This window comes from Heterocephalus glaber, unplaced genomic scaffold (assembly GCF_053883595.1).
Source record: "Heterocephalus glaber isolate CG9 unplaced genomic scaffold, H.glaber_assembly_v1.0 deba00000546, whole genome shotgun sequence".
Lineage (NCBI taxonomy): Eukaryota > Metazoa > Chordata > Mammalia > Rodentia > Bathyergidae > Heterocephalus > Heterocephalus glaber.
In genome coordinates, this window is record NW_028258147.1 from 42,380,955 (window position 1) to 42,401,198 (window position 20,244).

The 20,244-nt window shown below is 42.8% G+C and overlaps 1 protein-coding gene across 8 annotated transcripts in view; it reads right to left on the reverse strand.

The window, feature by feature from the left end:
* The window catches only part of Dapk1 (death associated protein kinase 1), a 209,150-nt gene that overhangs the window by 112,072 nt on the left and 76,834 nt on the right, over positions 1-20,244 (reverse strand). The window lies entirely within an intron of this gene.

Below are 20,244 nucleotides of genomic sequence, written 5' to 3' on the forward strand. Positions count from 1 at the left end.
CCTGGGATTTTGGAGGGTGTTCAGAATCCAAACTATAGTAAGGGGGAAAGTGACTAAGTGAGCAAATACACAAAGTGTCCAGAAAACTCCTGACTATGCCGAGTCTTTGGTAATGTTAGCTATTATTAATTTGTAACAACTGGGATTATTTTCATAAGCACATTATTGCTTCAGTCTTGAAGTGATGCAGTATTATCCTCAAAATATCACTTTCCATCACTGACAGGGAAAAAAGAGCCCTAATAGGACTGGACCGCATTAATAATGTGCATAAAACTACTGTCCAAGCTGGGTGCTGGCTCACCCTGCGCACACACACCATCCCCAGCCCTTCCTCCCCACCCCAGTGGGTGCTGTTCTCAGCTGCTCACCACAGGGTGCCCTGGCCTTGGGAACTCAAGGGCTGCACACTGGTCATGGTACAGGCAGCCAGGCCCTCGTGGGTGCGGACCTTTGCGTGCTTGGTGATGCCTATCAGCTTCTCCACCACAGAACCTCCTAGGGCGTCGTGTGGGGAGGACAGACTACCAGAGGAGCCTTCTTCCGGCAATCCCAGACACTCACTTCTGTGAGCTGTGGATTAACCGCTGCTCTGGTCCTTTCCTTCCTGGGCAACTGGCCCTTAACCCAAATGCTCCCTGGCATCTACTTTCTATCCTGGCTTGAGATCACTTGAGGGACAATTTCTCCTCACAAACTGTCACCACCTTAACAACAAGGGAAAAGAGCAACTTGTTTGTTTGTCTGTCTGTTTGTTGGCAAGTGTTTCTAAGTCTTGGTCTCCCAGAGTAACACATAAACCAACTTGGAAGGTAAGCTCAGACCAGGAAGGAAAGCGAATGGACAGAAAGCAGCAAGGCCCCATTGCAGCTTGCTGTGAGGAGCAAGCCTCCTAGCTCCTGAGCACCCATGGAGGCGCTCGCCATTAACATCAATGCAGCTGGAGCTGCTCCAAATGGGGAGTGGGGGTCGACTTTACCTTAAACAGATTCTGTGTGCCCTGTCATTGGTGCTGTTGGAACTATAATTGACCCTCATCTCTCACCGATCCTGTACTTGGGCATATGCCTTCTCCCTGGCATTTCCTGTAAGCTCCACACCACTACTCAGGGTACTTGTGGCTATCCATGGACACGCATGCACTGGTGGAAATTTTTGGTTGTTGTCATTCCTCACTGAGGACAAACAAGCTGATGCCCTTTTTGTAATCTATTTAAACCATTTCTTTTGTGTTTTTGTGCTTGTCATTGAGGATTTTAAAGTTTAAGATGGCACACAGCATGGCACAGAAGTATGGTCTAGTGATCTAAGAAGAAGGCTGTGATGTGCTGCATGTGAGACAGACCCCATTCAGGCAGGAGCTAGAGTGCTGATGGCATGAGTTCCACGTTAGAGAATCAACAATATATTAAATAAAGTGTCTTTAAACAGAAACACATTAAAAATAAGGTTGTGCAATAGGTTCATAAAAACGTACCAAGGTTTACAGAAACCTGACCCTGTATCTCCTCTAGGGACAGTGAGTCACCGGTGCAGTGTTCGCCATGAGCTCACAGAACGTAAGGCTATTACATGTCATTTTTCCAATGTACCAACATTCTTATCAACTAATAACTAATACAGCCCTTTGTTGTATTAGGTATTGACAGCCAAATTCATTTTGACATTAAAAACTTTCAAACATAATAAACATTTATTAACTATTAGTGGTCAGAGATATGCAAAGATAATGAGATACAATACTGCTGTAAAGAGTTTTATCTCTTAAAAAAACTTGACTTAAAAATAATCACAAATTTTATTAAAAAGAAGAAAATCTTCAGTCAGGAGAAAAACTTCCAAAGAGCCTAATTAATTTGTCCAGCTTACTAATAAATCCAGTTGACCCATGTAGCCACTGAAGGAACTGTGATCAGGATTTCAGGACTACATGAAAAGCTCTTCACATATATCACTTTATTAAAAATCATAACTTCATGAGATAGATATCACTGTCACTTCTTCCATCAATGGAAAACCAAGTATTTAAAAACTGCCCCCCAATCATTCAGCAAATAAGTTGCATAACTGAGAACTTAATCCAAATCTAAGTATATTTGCTCCCAAACCCCCACTCACTGAGCCCTGTTGCTGTGCTGACCTTGTGTGCATTCCGTTTGATATACAAATCCCCTCCCTGGGAAGTAATGAACATCTTTCCAGGAAAGAGCTTTGCACAGGAAATTCAAACACAGAGGACTTGTGGTTGAAACAGTTTGAATAATGTTCCCTTTTCCTCCTCACTGAAAACTCACAAAAAGTTTTAATTAACACCATAGCTGTGAGGTGCTGTGAGGTGCCCTGCAATAAAAAAGGGAGCCATGTTTGTGTACATGCTGAGAATGCACCATACAGATGAACATCCCCAACCTAACAGGAAAACCCAAGACATCCAAACTCTGTAACTTGTTGCATGCTGACATGAAACCAGGAAATTCCGTATCATGAAACTCTGTTTCATGCATGAAAGTGTTAAGAGTATTGTATAAAGGCAGGGATGTAGCTCAGTAGTGCTTGTCCAGCATGCATATCTATGAAACATAAATGAATTTCAGGCTTAGACTTGGGTCCCATCACCAAGGCATCTTGTTTCTACCCAGATACCTGAATTCCAAATCCAAAATAAACAACAAAATCTGAAACACTTTTGGTCCCAAACATTTCAGATAAGAGATATTCACTCAACTTATACTAACAATTAGAAAGAAACATAAGAAGATTCTCAAAGTCAGGATACAAGAATGTCATGCACCCATTTCTGAAGCATTTGCATTTTTACAGGCATTATGTAGTTCCTAGTACACTGAAAATAGACCTGTGCAACTTTATTTAACCCAGACAGGTCTTACTTTCAAACTTACCTGTTTGTGGGACCCTCTGGTTCCTGTAGAAGAAAGATAGGGTGGATATGTTCTAGCAGGAAAGATATTCCAGGAGGATATAGCTCAGTGTTAAGAGTACTTGCCTAGTATGCATGAGGTCCTGGGTTGAATCTTCAGCACAGAAAAAAAGACTGCGTTCAAAGTGGAGAAGGCACAGGCTGACTTTACATAATGATTTCTGCCTCACAGTGGGTGCCCAACTGGGTCTAGCAACAGCATTGCCAGTCTTGCTCAGCCACTATGTGAAAACAAGCTTCCACCTGGGCAGGTGGGTGCAGACGTGACTTAAGACAGCACATCATTTTTATCTTTGATTTTAAAGCTGTACCGACCCGCTGCACATCACAATTATAATTATATATGGTGACCATTATTACGAATTCTCTGCATTCATACTCAAAACAGATCTGGTCCAAATCTAACAGCTAGTAAGTTTCATCTCATCTCCTCCTATGTCTTTGCAATAAAGTTTCTAATGAACACAAAATAATTTTTTACTCAGAATTCATGTATCAAATCTCTGGAAAAACTTTAATGCTGGTCCACAGGTAATCTACGTGTCTTAAAGAGCTGGACTGAGACAGTAGCAGGACTTCAATTCTGCCAGAATACTAGAACTACAGGTCTCAGGGAAGAACGGAGGTGACAGAAATGATTTCTCAAGGACGAGCTGGCATCTGGTAATCATAATACTTACGGCATGGCTTACAGACCAGTGGGAACAACAGATATGAGGTGGTGCTGCTAGAGGAGGAGAGGTGAGGCCAGGAGGCCTTACTGAGCTAGCCCAAGCCATCCTGAAGGCTGGGTGAGTGAGGAGTGGAAGAGCGGCATGCTGTGATCAGAATGTATTTGCCCTCAGGTTTCATTTGTTGGAGCTCAGTCTCCTGTGCGGTGCCCTGAGAGTCTGTTGGGTCTTGCTGAGGATACTGTCCTCCCTCGGAAGAGATTAAGATCATCCTCCTGGGAACTGGGGTTAGTTGAGGGTTGCTATAAAAAAGGACGAGCTCGTCCAGCTGCAGGCTACTAAGGCTTCCTGTCTCACAGATGATTGCCCCCTCTGACGTGTGCTCCTGTCACAATGCCATCCACCATGGAGGCACTCAACAAAGCTCGTCTATGCTGCCCAGTCTTTCAGCCTCTAAACCTGAGAATGGAGTAGACCTCTTTTCTTTATAATGCACCCAGCCTCAGGTATTTCATTATAGCAACAGAAAACAGACAAATGCAGTGCATATGAAGGAACAGAGTTTCCAAGGGAGGAACATGGTGAATTGCGGTGGGGAAGGATGAAAGAGCCTGTCTTGTATTTCTAAAAAGAGGAGCAGTGGTTGGGGAGGCACCAAGTCAGCTGTACAAACTGTTCTCTGCTCTGAACAGGCAATGCCAGCCTCAGCTACCAGTAAGTGGAGGAAGAGAGGCTTCTCTGAGCCTCAGTGTCCTCATGTGTGTGAGGGTAGTGGCAATGTGAGTGTGAGCTGAATCCACACGTGTGAGTGCACACCTCCTTCTCTCAGCACGTCACACCTACGTAAGAATGGTAACTAGCAAGTGTCTCAGCTCCAGAGCACTTTTCTAAAAAGCCAAGAGGCTACCACTTTTCCTTGTCATTTTTCTACCCAACAACTTTGAAATCTAAGTGTGAACTCTGAATATTTTTCTCCCATTGAAACTCAACACAGCTATTTTCACTTTGGATGAAGACATACTAGATTTGTCCCCTTTGGTCACCAAAGGACCTTGTGATTTTGCTTAGATGCTGAAGCTTTTGCCTATAAATAGGTGATGGGAAGTGGACTGTATTTTCCAAAGATGACCTCTGCCACCTCCTCCGCCCTCCTTGCCTGTCTATAGCATCCCCTTCCATTTCCCATCAGAAGTGAAATCTAATACTCTCCCCTGGAATTTGAGCAAACCCCAGTGACTTGCTTGGCCAGCAGAAGGTTGCAGAAACGATTCCAGTACTTCTTCCCAGGTTTCTCTCAACCACCACACTGAGAGAATAACAGGTTTCTGGAGAGGCCACAGGCAGGCGCTCCCACAGACAGATCTAGCTAAACTGACGGAGCTTCAAAGGGAGGCTGGGCCATGAAATCTGATGCTACAGCCCAGCCACAGGACAGACCCTCAGCAAGCACAAGTGAGCCCAAGTGGCCCACAGAAATGAGACTTCAGAGATCAACATAAATAGCTATTTTCAGGTACCAAGTTGTGGACTAGTTTATCATGAAACAATGGAGAGGTAGAAGAGCCTCAAAGAATTTTAGATACTAGGTTCAATGATCACCTAGGAGGCTCTGTGAAGGAAAGAGGTGAGTCAGAAGGTGAGGGCTCAGTAGGTGACTTGGCCATGGGCTGGCCTCTCAAGAGAGCATGGAAAAGAGCAACAGTCAGACCACCTGGAATGCAAGCCCCCCTCAGGCTCCCATCAACATAGGTGGAACTACTTTACAGGTCCTTTGCTTCTTCTCTTGGCAATAATTTCCCAAGGAGAGTTCTGTATAATTTAAGAGGGATCTCCGTCTGTCTTAGTACAGTTTGTAGCACCATAGCAAAATATCCAACACTGAATGCTTTATAAAGGAAAGAGATTTACTTAACCCACAGCTTTAAAGGTTGAAAATGGAAGACTGGGGAGGGTCCCATCTGGTTGGCCTCTACTGAGAGCCTCCTGGCTGCATTATAACATGGTAGATAAGCAAAGAGGGAAAATATCACATGTGGAAGAGAGAGGTCACATGGCAAGAGAGGAAGTGAGAGAGCAGGGAGGAACCAGCCTACTCTTTGATAACAAGCCACTCCTAGAAAGAACTAACCCCTTCCCTTAATATGCACATTAATCCCTGCACAAAGACAGTGCCTTGTAATCTAATCACTTCCTACTCGGCACTTTCTCTGAAGAATCCACTGCATCTCCATACCATCACATTGGGGACTAAGCTTCTAGTACACAAATCTTCAGGGGCCAAGCCACATCCAAGCAATAGCAGACCCTGTGCCAGATGCAAACAATACAAGCAACAAGCCCCCAACACTTTTGCTGAGATGTCTTCCCAGATTTCTGGCAGAGCTGAGTTTATCGTTGATCTCCAGCTTTACTTTTCCCAGGCTCTGTGGTAAAATAAAGCAGGTCTGCCTCCAGGGAAATTGCTACAAAGCAAATGCAGTGATACTTCAGAGTTCCAGCTACCCAATCTTCATTCTGACTAGTCTGAATGCACACTGATAGGGATATCATCTTTGCCAAACACATGTGAAGAGGAAGCCCTGTCTCCCCTCCTCCAACAGAAACCTCTCCTTCCATCCTAACCCTACCAGAACCATGGATTTCAGAAGATCACTAAGGCAAATCCCACACGGAAATGTGCAACATCAGCAGCAAGTGGTGTACAATTCCCTTGGAACACTTACGTGGTGTGGCATGCACTTGGAATTGCTCCATTTAGGCTATTTGAGAAGCTGTGGGATAAAATAAAATAAAATTTATTTTTTAAAAAAGATGCAAGCAAGGCTAGGGATTTAGCTCAGTGGTTCCACCGCCTGCCTTGCAAGCGCAAGGTCTCGAGTTCAATCCCTGGTACAAAAAAAAAAAAAAAAAAGCAGCAGCAGCAAGCAAACTATACTTTAGGAAGAAAGCAAAGCTGGTGATTTCTTTTTAATTCTTGTTGTTTAAAAAATAAAATCCTCCAAAAATTACTTAGAACTGCTACACGGGCTCAGCAAAATGGCCTATGATTTTAGGAACAAGGGTTTCCTTGCCTGTAAGCAGTAGCTCAGGCTGCCACGGTGCAGACAGCAAGGAGCAGTTTGCTGAGTGGATAAACACCCCCTGTCACTTGGGAAACCACAGCAACACCAAGGTCAGCAGCGAAAAGCAGGAGTATGCCAGCCAGGGTACACCAGTGATATACTAGGCTAGGAGAGCAGCAGAGGGGTGGATTTCCCTGGGGACAGCATACTCCTGGGAACAAGGTCTCACAGAAGACTACAGAAGAAGGGTGGCAAAACTGAGGGCCCAGGACGGGTGGTAGGAGGGTGGTGTCGTACAAACAGAGAGCAAGTAGCTTATGTGGCCCCTTACAATTAAGAAGTTAGCACACCAGAGCAGCTGAGGACTTGGAAAGGAGAAGACTAGGAAGACCACAGCGGTACCTCTGGTCACTCCGCTTGTCCCCATATTTCTTTGGAGGCAGAAGGGCCCACACCCATCTGAAGAGCAGCTCCCAATGTGGGGGCTTTGCAGCCTCTATACAAAGATGCTAAGTGGAGAAAGGTTTCACAGCCACGCAAGTGAATGGAAAACTTAGTAACAAAGTCACAACAGGGCTGGGGATTTAGCTCAGTGGTGCCAGCCTGCCTCACAAGTGCAAGGTTCTGAGTTCCATCCCTGGTACCAAACAAACAAACAACAAACAAAAAACAAAGTCACAAAAGACTGCTATATGCATGACTCAGCAGACCTAGCCCTTTCCATAAGAGGATGCTGCATTTGGAATTTCCTATCTTTTGGCTGGGGTGTTAACCACAGGATCACCTTTGTGGTTTGTTGGCTTGGTCATGAAACATTTTGGAGTCCAGTATTCCTGGAAAGCTGTGCTTTAGTCCTCTCTCCCCAGTTCTTCAAAGCTGGCACTAGATTCTTAAGGTTCCTTCCTTTTAAGGTTCAAAACATTGCATTTGAGGCTATTTCTAAGGCACTATGTCAATGGTACAAGGCCGCAGGCCTGGTGGAGCTGGAGGTGGGGAGTGCCAGCGTAATTCAGACCCTTTGGGGCTTTGAGCCACTAGACTGTGAAGACCATCTACGGCTGGTCCAGGAGAGAAGGCCACCACCTCCGCAGGTGTGGTGCCTCTTCTGCCTCTTTCTCACTGCTCATCAAACAGTAGCTTAGGGGCACAAGCAAATCCATGAGGGTCTCCTCCCTGATGCAAGCTCTTTATTATGTGAGACCAGCAGGGAACTTAAGGGCTTTTTTTCCTTGTTTGTTTACCTGCCAGTTGGGTTGGGGGTTTGGGTGGCAAACAGAACAAGCAGAGTATGATTGGTGAATAGATGTTTAGAGTCTTGAGTGCACTGAATACTGGCCAGCAGGCTCAGAAGTGAACTCAGGCTCTTACTGCAGAGGACTATGACACCCACCCTGAAGAAAAGAGTGGTAGTGACGAGCAGCCTGGGTCCCAAGGCCTCCGTCAGAGGCATCCCGAGTAGCCTCTGTGCCCACTGCCTTGCAGAAACCAACAGCGGCACTACCATCCTGTTCGAGGCCCAGCTCCTCTGCTTCCTAGGATATCTGCCATTGTGGGGCCTACCTGGTTCAGATAGTGTCCGTGGTGCCAGGAGTTTACAATCCCCGGAGATTACCAGGACATGTCAAAGCAACAGCCCTGCAAGTGCTACATGGCAGGGGCACGCAGAGAGAGTGGGGCCCATGACCAGCTGAAGATAGCAAAGGGAATTTACTCACTTTGCTCAGCACATTCCCTAGCACCAAAGAGTGAACACAATGTGCGTGATAACGTTTGTTTGTTACAGTTTGTTTTTGTTTGTTTTGCCTTTAAGGCCAAAAGGGAAAGGAAGGAACAAAAACCTGTTAGAAAAATGTTACAGTTTGCTTTTGTTTGTTTTGCCTTTAAGGCCAAAAGGGAAAGGAAGGAACAAAAACCTGTTAGACAAATGTCGTTTGATACAATCTAAACATTGGGGTCTCCATGGGACAAGATAAATAAACACCACTCCAATATTTTCTCCAAATATAGTAAGCTCCACATTTGAATCATGACTGACTCTGAATCAAGTTTTATGGAGAATAAAATGTCCTTATTTTGAAAACAGAGGTATCTGCAGATTACTGATCATTTGGTGAATGATGATTAGGTTGCGGACTGGAGACCAGGGCTCACTGCCCTAAAACCAAGTTCCAGCACCAAGAAGCTCTGGGCTGGCCCAGCTGAGACAGGGAGGGGAGGCCTCTGTTTGATTAACCTGACTTCACTGTGCCATTCCCTTGAGCCCATCAGTTATCTGATCATGCTGACTCTGTCATGCAATTCCTTTTCAGTTAGGAGGACAAAGTTAACTGGGCCACAGGTACAGCTTGTTCTCGCCTCAGCAGCCTGCTCCCAGGGGAAAAAAGAGTTTAAAAGGGAACAGAGGGTTCTTATAACTTCATGGGGAAAGAGAAGACACATAGCAGCTAAGTTGAAGTTCTTTATTCCGTGTTCAAAACAAGAAAAAGAAGAAAGTGTTAAGATTCAAGAGAGGAAACGAACAGCGAGAGGCAAAGAGAATGGAACAACATGGCAGAGTCTGACTGAAGGGGCAGTGCAGGGGAGGGGGAAAGTCACAAGCAGCTCCCACACAGCGGCACAGATGCAGCGGCTCACAGGAATGGTGGAGCGGTCCTCCCTAGTATGTGCTGTGCTCGGTTCTGGAGCACAAGAGGGACTTGACAAAGGCCCGTAACACTTTCATTGTTTCCCCCTCACAACTGAGGCAGCAATACTATTTGCCTGTGTGTTTTCATGGGTAGATCTGGGACTCTCGTCACCCTTTGTCACTGGAAGAACCAGCTTCATCTTTATGCGGAGAAGTCAGTTCTGTACTGCTGAAGAGCTGGAGCTTCTGTGACTTGGGAGGAATTCCCATCTACCCAGAGCTCTGTGGTTTTCAGAGCACCTTGGTGGTGCTGTGAGTGCTGAAGCATTCTCAGGGTTTTCTTTCACAGTGCTTCAGCAGTCACAGGGCGAGGTCTCCAAGAGGCAGTGAGCAGCTCTCTGGCCACCTGCCCAGCAGGGAAGAATCCTTTCCCCAGAGCTCCTTGCTGAGCCCTTTGCCGGGATGACTGATCTGTCACCTGGGCTCTGAATCAGCTGGGACTCACCTCACACAGGAATTCCAGAGACAAGAGGCAACAGGTAGGGGCCTGAGAGGGTCACTTCAGGCCAGGCAACGAAATGCTGGCAGGGAACTTGGGTGCTGGAGTTACCTGAAGTGAGAGCCACACAGATAAAACTGAAAGTTGATAAGTTAAAGAGAAACCAGAGCTCCTGGGAAGCCCAAGCATACCCTCAATGGAAGCAGAACTCTCCGGAAGACTCCCAGGAGGGCTGACCTCACACCTGGGATGCTGTCCCAGAACACATGAACTTATCATGAAAGCCAGAAGACAGCTGAAAAATTCCAAGGCTGGAGGACCAAATACTTCGATGACATTACATGTCCAAGGAAGTGAGAATTCTGAGAGCATACATCATAGTCAGGCTTAGGTCAACAGTAAAGAAAATAAAAAAGAAAAACAATTCATGGGTATTAAGTTTGCAGGTGGTGCCTCACTAAGCAAGGACTGCAAACCCAATGATCTTTTCATGGGGTGTTGCTTCCTATGAGAATGTGGAATCTCATTCTGGGAGATTTGGAGTGATCATCTGTTGGAGAAGGGGTGGTGAATCTTTTAGAGCTTTTAATGATAACAATCAGCTGGTGTAGCATGTGTACCATAGGTTCTCCACCACTGTGTTAGCTGCTTGATACATAGTTTTTGGGGCAGGCAAGGAGGCAACAGGGTATGGTAGGAAGTGTATCAGGGAGTGAGAGGGTCTTTTTTTAATATCCTTTAATTGGTACATTATAGGTGTACAATATAATGACATTCATCACTGGAGATTTGCACCTTTACATGCTCTCTTGGATCTTATTTTTCCCCCTCCCCCTGCCCTCCCTTCAACCCATCCATCCCTCCCTATTTACAAAGACTTTGATTCCTTTTTTTCATTTTCTCATATTAATCCCATTCCCTTCTTTCCTTTCCCCTACCCCTCCCACTTCCCCCTCCCCTCTGCCCCTTTTTTTCCTATTTCACATTACCTATTATAACTTTTAGCCCTTATTTACACTTTCAGTTTCTCACAATAAACTATTCGGTATTTACACATGTGTGTCCTATTTATTTCAGTTAAGAGTATCGCCTCAATGTGCATCCACTTAGCTATATATGTCTCTAATTTCTCATTCTTTATGACTGAGTAGTACTCCATGTTATAAAAAAAACACATTTTCTTTATCCAGTCTCCAGCTGATGGGCATTTGGGCTGTTGCCAAGTTTTAGCTATTACAAACTGTGCTGTTATAAACATAGGTGCATATATATCACTGTATGCTTCTTTTAATTCTTTGGGGAAGATCCCCAGCAGAGGAATAGCTGGGTCAAATGGGACTTCCAGTCCTAGTTCTTTGAGGTATCTCCATACTGATTTCCACAGTGGTTGCACCAGTCTACACTCCCACCAGCAGTGGAGCAGGGTTCCTCTTTCCCCACAGCCCCGCCAGCAATACTGGATTGAACAAGAGTGGTGATAGTGGACATCCTTGTCTTGTTCCTAATTTTAATGTGAAGGATTTCAGTTTTTGACCATTTAGTACGATATTGGCTATTGCGTTTTCATAGATGGCTTTTATCAGATTGAGGTAGAGACTGTCTATTCCAATTTTTTAAAATATTTATTGATATAGTGTATTATATTGATTGATTTGCATATGTTGAATCATCCCTGCATCCTTGGGATGAATCCCACTTGGTCAGGGTGCATGATCTTCTTGATGATCTTCTGCATTCTGTTTGCCAGTATCTTAGTAAGGATTTTTGCATCTATGTTCATTAGTGAGATTGGCCTATAGTTCTCTTTTTCAGTTGGGTCTTTCTCTGCTTTGGGGATCAAGGTGATGTTTGCTTCCAGGAATGAATTTGGGAGGATTGCTTCCCTTTCAATTTTGTTGAAGAGTTTAAACAGTAGTGGCAGCAGTTCCTCTCTAAATGTCTTGTAGAATTCAGTGGTGAAACCATCAGGACCTGGGCTTTTCTTGGTTGATAAGTTTTAAATTATGTTTTGAATTTCATCGATATTGGGTTGTTTGGAATTTTTAAGTCTTCTTCATTCAACTTTGGTAATTCATACATGTCTAGGAATCTGTCCATTTCTTCTGTGTTTTCCATCTTATTAGTGTATAGGTTCTTGAAGTAGGTATTGATGATCCTCTGGATTTCGGCTGGGTCCCTTGTAATTTCATCCTTTTCATTCCTAATTGCATGGATTTGGGCCTTTACTTTCCTTTTTTTGATAAGGTTGACTAAGGGTTTGTCAATTTTGTTTATCCTTTCAAAGAACCAACTGCTGGCTTCATTTATTTTTTGTATTGTTCTCTTAGTCTCCATTGCATTGATTTCTCCTCTGATCTTTATAATTTCCTCCCTTGTATGAGCTTTGGGGTAGTCCTGCTCTTCTTTTTCTAGAAGCTTGATATTCAGCATCAGGTTGTTTAATTGGGCTCGCTCTGTTTTCCTAATGTGCGTATTCACTGCTATGAATTTCCCTCCTAAGCCTGCTTTCATTGTGTCCCATAGATTCCAATACGTTGTACTGTCTTTGTCATTTAATTGAAGGAACTGTCTGATTTCTTGCTTAATATACTCTGTGACCCATTGGTTATTCAGAAGTGTGTTGTTCAATTTCCATGTGTTTATGAAGTTTTTGCGGTTTCTTTTGCTATGGATCTCCAATTTCATTGCACTATGGTCTGATAATGCACAGGGGATAACTTCAATTCCTTTCCATTTACCTAAATATGTTTTATGAGAGAGTATGTGGTTTATTTGGGAGAATGACCCATGTGCAGCTGAAAAGAATGTGTATTCTGATTCTGTGGGGTGAAACACTGTAAACATCTGTTAAGTTCATGTTTTCAAGAGTTTGACTGAGTTCTAGTATTTCACTGCTTGTTTTTTGTCTAGTTGATCTATCTGTTTGTGACAATGGGGTATTGAGGTCCCCCACTACTACTGTATTAGTGCTTATATGGTTTTTCATGTCTGTATTTGCTTGTATAGTTGGGCGCACTAGTGTTTGGTGCATACATATTTATAACTGTCATGTCTTCCTCTTGGATTGTTCCCTTTAGAAGGGTGTAGTGTCCTTCTTTGTCTTTCTTAATAAGTGTGGGTTTGAAATGCACTTGGTCTGCAAAGAGGATAGCTACTCCTGCTTTTTTGGGGGTTCCCATCACATGGAGTATTGTTTTCCACCCTTTAACTTTCAGCCTATGAGTTTCTTTTTGAATTAAGTGTTTTTCTTGTATGCAACATATAGACCCATTCTACCCATCTATTTCTTTTGATTGGTGAGTTGAGACCATTAACATTGATGGTTAGAACTGATACGTACTGAGTTATCACTGTCATGACTTTTTCTTTTTGCTGGATTCTCTCCCTTTGCTTTTAATTTCTTGACATGCCCAGTGGAATCATTTTGCTGGGCTTCCTGGAGTTGTGATCCCCATTGTCTTTTCCTAGGATTTTGTCTAAAATTTTTTGGAGTGCTGGTTTGGTATTCATGAAGTTTCTAAAGTGCTCTTTGTCATGAAAGTATCTATTTCTCCATCAATTTTGAAAGATAGTTTTGCAGGGTCCGTCAATCTGTGTTCAATGCTGTTTTCCCTTAAGGCTTGAAATACGTCACTCCAAGCTCTTCTTGCCTTGAGGGTTTGCACTGAGAAGTCTGCTGTGACTCTGATGGGCTTTACTTTGTATGTGATTTGTTTCTTTTTTCTAACTGCTTGTAGAACTTTGTTCTTCTGTTGGGTTTCTGGAACCTTAGCAATTATATGCCCATGTGTAGATTTTTTTTGATCAAGACTAGTTGGAGTCCTATATGCCTCACTTCTCTGTATGTCAAGGTCTTTTCCCCTGCTTGGGAAGTTTTCTGCCATCACTTCTGTGAACAGTTTTTCTACATTGTCTGCACTCTCTCCTGTTTCTTCACTGACTCCAATCAGTCTTATGTTGTTATTGTTCTTTGCATCGTCTAGCAGCTGCTGCTGGATTGATTTCTCGTGGTCCCTTACAATTTTAAAGAAATTCTTCTTTTCCTGGTCACTAATTGCAATCTTATCTTCTATATATGAAATTCCGTCTTCACATTGGCTCATTCTGCTGCATAGACTTTCAATGGCGTTTCTAATCTCCTGAAAATCTGTTTGCATTTGTTTTACGGATTCAATTTGTTTCCTGTGTTGGGATTCCATCATGTTCCTCAGATTCTCTATTTTTTTCCTTAAGTTCTTCTATTGGTACATTTCAGGTACACAACTCGTTTACATTTATCATTGGGTGTTTGTACCTGTCCATGATGTATCTTGGTTCTTATTTTTTCCCCATTACCTGTGTGCCCTTCACCCCCTCCACCATTCCCTATTTACATAGACATCTTTCTATTTTATTTTCTTTTCTCATAGTTTTTCCTTTCCTTCCTTTCCTTTCCCCTTCCCCTCCCTTCACCCCTTTGTCTTTGGACCTTTTTTCCTATTTCAAATTATCAATTATTCATTTTAATTATTTTAACCCTTGTTTACACTATCAGTTTCTCACAGTAGAGAAACTATTTGGTATTTACATATCTGTGTCCTATTTATTTCACTTAAGGGTATGGCCTCAATATGCATCCATTTAGCTATAAATGACTCCAGTTTTTCGTTCTTTATGGCTGAGTAGTACTCCATTTTATAAAAAAACCCCACATCTTCTTTATCCAGTTTCCAGTTGATGGGCACTTGGGCTGTTTCCAAGTTTTAGCTATTACAAACTGCGCCGCTATGAACATGGCTGCACATATATCACTGCGGTGTGATTCTTTTAATTCTTTTGGGAAGATACTCAGCAGGGAAATAGCTTGGTCAAATGGGACCTCTAGCCCTAGTTCTTTGAGGTATCTCCATACTGATTTCCACAGTGGTTGCACCAGTCTGCACTCCCATCAGCAATGGAGAAGGGTTCCTTTCTCCCCATACCCCTGCCAGTATTTGTTATTGGTTGATTTCTTGATAGCAGCCATTCTTTGTGGGGTGAGGTGGAATCTCAGTGTTGTTTTCATCTGCATCTCTCAAATGACCAGTGATGTTAAACATTTTTTCATATATTTGTTTGCTGCTTTTACTTGTCTGAGAAAGGTCTGTTTATTTCAGATGCTCACTTTTGAACTGGGTCTTTGAATTTGGGGGTGTGTGATTTTTTTCAATTCTTTATATATTCTAGATAGTAGTCCTTTGTCTGAGGTACAGCTGCTAAAATTTTTTTCCCATGTTGTAGGTTGTCTGCTAGCCTCAGATTCTCTATTTTTTTTATCTGTGTCCTCTCTAGATTTATTAATCATGTCTTGCACTATGGGCACAATCTCTGCTGTTATGTGAGAAATTATTTCTGATTTCATTTTTTCCAGATCCTCTTTCATTGATAGTTCAGAGTCCAGGTGGTTGAGTATCAGAATGTTCCATCTCGTTTCCCTTTGGGGTTGCTGTAGGTGATCTGGAAGTCTGGTTCTGAGGTTTGTTTACATGTCTTCTCATTTCGACAGGGGTGTGTGTTTGTGTGTGTGTGTGTGTGTGTGTGTGTGTGTGTGTGTACGCTGTTGTCATCCATGCAGCTCACCTCCTCTGTGCTGGGAGCTGTGGCACACTGACCCGGAAGCCTCTGCACTGGGTGCTGCTGCACACCTACCTGCAAGGTTCCTCCAGGCTGCAAGAAGCAGCACGCCCTATCCAGAAGCCTCCTCTGAGCTGGGAGCTGTGGCACACTGACCCAGAAGCCTCCTCTGTGCTGATAGCTGTGGCATGCTCAACCAGAAGCCTCCTCCTCACTGGGAGCCATGGCACGCCTACCTGGAAGCCTCCTCTGGGCTGGAAGCAGTGGCACACTAGGGTCTTTGACCTCTCATAGGAAGCATGCTGGGGTTGGATGAGAAGCCCTTCCTCTTGCTGGATTTGCTCTGCTTCATGTGCAGTATGGGGCTCAAAAGCTCTACACCTCTCCCAGCACCAAGAGCCAAGGACTCTGCAGAGCTGAGGGTCTGCCCAATATTGCCACTGGGGTCAATAGTCTGTCCTCCTCTGTAATCACGTGGGAATGACAGACCCTTAAGGAACCCCCACAGCTTCTAGGCAGCATAATAAGGCCTACTGGAAATGGCACCTGTAGCCCTAGAGCAATGGACAATCTAACAGAGAAGCAGAATACATTTAAATAAACACATAGGTCTATAATGCCTACTGATCAGCTTTCTGTTTCTGTGACAAAGTACCTGAGATGAACAAAAGAAAGTTTATTTTGGCTCACAGTTTCAGAGATTTCAGTTCATGGTTACTTGACACTAATGTTTTGGGCCTGTGGCAGGGCAGAACGTTGTGGCAAAGAGTACATGATAAAGCAAAGATTCTCACCTCAAGGTAGTAGGACAAAAAGAGAGAAAGAAAGGGGCTGGGCTCCCAATACCCCCTTTCACCTCCAATGACCTATCTTCCCTCACTAGGCCCCACGTCCTAAATATTTCATCACCTCACAATAGCACCATCCTGGGGGCCAACCATTCAATGTATGGCCCCCTTTGGGAGACATTTCAGATCCAAACTGTAACAATGCCATAAGGCAGGCACAGCAGAAGTTACAAGAATAGTACCACAGGCCACTTGTTTAGAGTTTCCACCCCAGGATGCAGAGTTGAGGGAGCTGTGCATTAACAACAGAGGTGAAAGTAAAGGTAAAGGACTCCAGCACTGTGAAGCCTCTTCATAGTGAAAGTGAATTAGGTGCTGGCTAAGCTCTAAGACCCTAATAAACACCATGTGTAACATGCGTTCTACTTAACAGGCAGGTGAACGCACAGTGATAGAAATCATTTTTTTCCATCTATGTCATGATTATCATTCTCAATAGATATATCACTAGTTACTAAATTTTGAGCTGCAAACAAGTTAACATGAATAATACTTGAGAAATTTGAATTTTAAGTTCCTTCATACTGAGCTACAATATATGAGCTTTTAAAAACATTCGTTAAGCCACACTGTCAAAATGCCAGAAAGTACCCACAACCTGAGAGAAAATGTAGAATTGGGAAAGAGTACTGGGTCAGAAAGCAGCAGTGCTAGAAGCTGACCCACTCTACCATGTTACGTCTGTGTGAACACTGACCGTTCCCTACCTATTGAGTCTCAGCATGTCTACATGGGAAGCAAAACAAAACAAGGTGTAGCACAGTGGTAAAGCAGTTACCTAGTATGCACAAGGCCCTGGGCTCAATCTCTAGCACTGCAAAACAAAACAAAACAAAACAGAACAGAACAAAGTAAAAAAAATTAAAAAGCTAAAATTCACAATGCTTAGCTTTGGGCTGGGGATTTAGCTCAGTGGTTTCGCCGCCTGCTGTGCAAGCACAAGGACCCGAGTTCAATTCCTGGTACCAAAAAAAAAAGAGTATGCAAGCCACAATGCTTAGCTTGCTTCTAGAGTTATTATAAGTTTTTACCTCAAAAGAAGTAAAAAGACGTTTTATATACTGCATGTTACCATACAAACATAATGTTAATATTTGCAAATGTTTAAGTGGTATCACAGCTGGAAATAAATGCACTGCATCTACATTTAAATATACCTAATAGGTTAATTTCTAACCTTTAGGAAGGAAAGGATCCTTTTCAATAGGATGTAAAAATGGACAGTTTAAGTCATCTGAAACTATAATCTAATATAAATATCTAGACAGATGAAATTACTGTAATCTTCTGCAAAACATGACGGCCTATGAAGTCTGAAGGGGCAGAGGGCATGGTTTTATATCCTGAATTTGCCACTCATTAGCTGTGTGGTTTTGAGAGAATTCCTCAACCTCTCTGTAGCTCAAGTTGCTCATCAGCAAACTGAAAGCAATATATATATATATATATATATATATATATATATATATATATATCTGTATGATAGGGTTGTTGCAAAGACTGAGTAAGTTAAAACACATAAAGCTCTTTCAGTAGTGTCAGACATATAACATGGGCCATATACTCAAAATTATAATTATAGTCACTATTATTATATATAGTTCCTTAATATAACTGAATTTCTTAGGCATAAGCCAAGGCCCAATACACCTTATGAGAGAAAACACAAAACAAAAAATCCAATGGGAGTCCTTCTCCAACCTTTCCTGGAAATGCTCTCTTGAGCAAGGGCTTCTCTGTAGATCTCCATGAAGGCTGCAGGGTTTAGACTACCTCAGCTCATGAGAATGGTTCTTTCTCTTCATCTAAAACTGCTTAGCCTTCTGAAATACTGAAATATTCAGGGTAAGGGGAAGAAAGCATGAGAACAAAAATGGCCCTCTCCACCACATTTAGGGCCCTTGATTAATATCATGCTGACACCTTTCTGACCCCACAGCCTTGGGAGAGGATGGTTAAATTCCATGGCCAACAGCACACTGGGACAATTAGAGGTTATTGTTCCATGTTTTTGGTGAGCTACAGAGAAAAGATTCTAATCCAGGCTAAGGCTGTTTCTAGCGAGTCTATGTATGCTCAAGGAAGCTTCATTTCTCATGGAAGCTTTGTGATTCTAATCATTCAAAATCAGTATTTATCATGTACAAGAAAAACATGATTATCATTCTCCTAAGAAAGGTTCGATGTTAGAAAACTAAGCTAAAGGTGTACAGAAGGACCAAGTCCTGTTTTTCTCCCGTCGTCATTAATGTAAATGTAAGGTGCTGTTGGCTACCACGGAGGAAGGCAGGAGCATTCAGGAAAGCCATGCTTTCATGCTATCCCCATGAGCCCAACAAGGACGGATCAGGCAACTTGTGCAGTCATGAGAATATGTCATACATTTCCAAATCTGTGCTGTCAGTGAGGGAAGAGAGGACTTCCAGCCCAGCTAAGGATACAAAAATATAAAGCAGAAAAACAGGCTGTACATCTTTTCCTCCTCATCTCAGCAAATGCTCAATAAATGGGTGGATGAATTGATTTATTCAAGCTTAATCCTTGTAATTCCAAGTATCTCATGTTAATGTTTCATTTGAGGCCCCAACCACTGAAGAGAACATTAGATTTTTTTTTTCCATTACTAGAGCCTTATGATAAGGAAATAGGTAAACACCCGGGGAAGGTGATGTTTAGGGCACTTAAACCAACTTTGAAAATGCTCAGTGTTGTGTCACTATTTGTCAGGTCCAGAAGAATAAATGTTAGTGGTTCTGGGTAAAAGCCAACAAAAGTGAACCTTGTACTAATTCCAAAATTCTAACATGCCTCAAACATACACAGTTAAATGGAATAAAATCTCAGATATGAAAAGCTACGAAAACTTCAATCTGACTGTATGTAAATCAAGTAGATTATATAAATTAATCTATTTAAGTACGGGGTCAATTATTTGCTTAAAAGGCTTGTTCTATAATACTGTACCACAGAAAGTGGATTATAGCTATGTAATCCTCATGACTAGGACATACATATACACATGTTTTAAGCAATAAACATTTGTAAATTAAAACAATGGCTTAGTTTAGGGCAGAGCTGTCATTACAAATATAATACAAGCCACAAATGCAAATCACATACACAATTTAAAACTTTCTAGCAACCACATTGATAAATCTAAGTTCAATGATATATCTTATTTATCCCAATATATTAAAATATTTTGATTTACACAGGTAGCCAGTCATTTCAAAAATTATGAGACATTTTACCCTTTTGTTGAGTATGTGCCTTTTATATTCTCAGCACAAATCATTTAGACCACACTTCACACACTCAGTGGCCACAAATGACCAGTGGCTATTGTGTCAAACAACACAGTTTCAGGCTAATTTTAAAGCTACAATACTGGGTCATGGCTTAATATTTATAGAAGGGAAGTGGAAGAGACACTAGTGAAGTCCCTGGGAGGTGAGCCATAGGTAATTTAGCACACTGATCACTGGACGATGAAAAATGTGAGTGCTCACCTTATTAGAAGAACTGTTTTAGTTACTTTCCTGTGGCTGGGACAACACCCAACACCCACAACTCGTGGCAAAGTTTATATTGGCTCATGTCTTCAGTCCATAGTCAGCTGGCACTGAGGCAGAAAGGGCATGGTGAGAGGGTCTGATGGAGGAAAGCTGCTGACACTGTAGCAGCCAGGAAGCAGAGAGAGGAGGGAGGAGCAACAGGAGACAGACCCTTCTAGGTCACCCCGTGACCCACCTCTTCCAACCAGACCCACCTCCTAACAAAACCTTCAGCTATGGATTCATCAGTGGGTTATACCAGCCTAATGATCCATTACCTTCTAAAAGCCCCAACCTCTGATCACACAAGCCTAAATCTAAACCATAACCACAACAGAGATCAAGAGTCTCCTGGAATCCCTGACTATGCATTCTGGACAATTTTCTTAAAAACATGAGAATATACCCGGTACCACACACACACACACAAAAAAAACAACCTAACAAACAACAA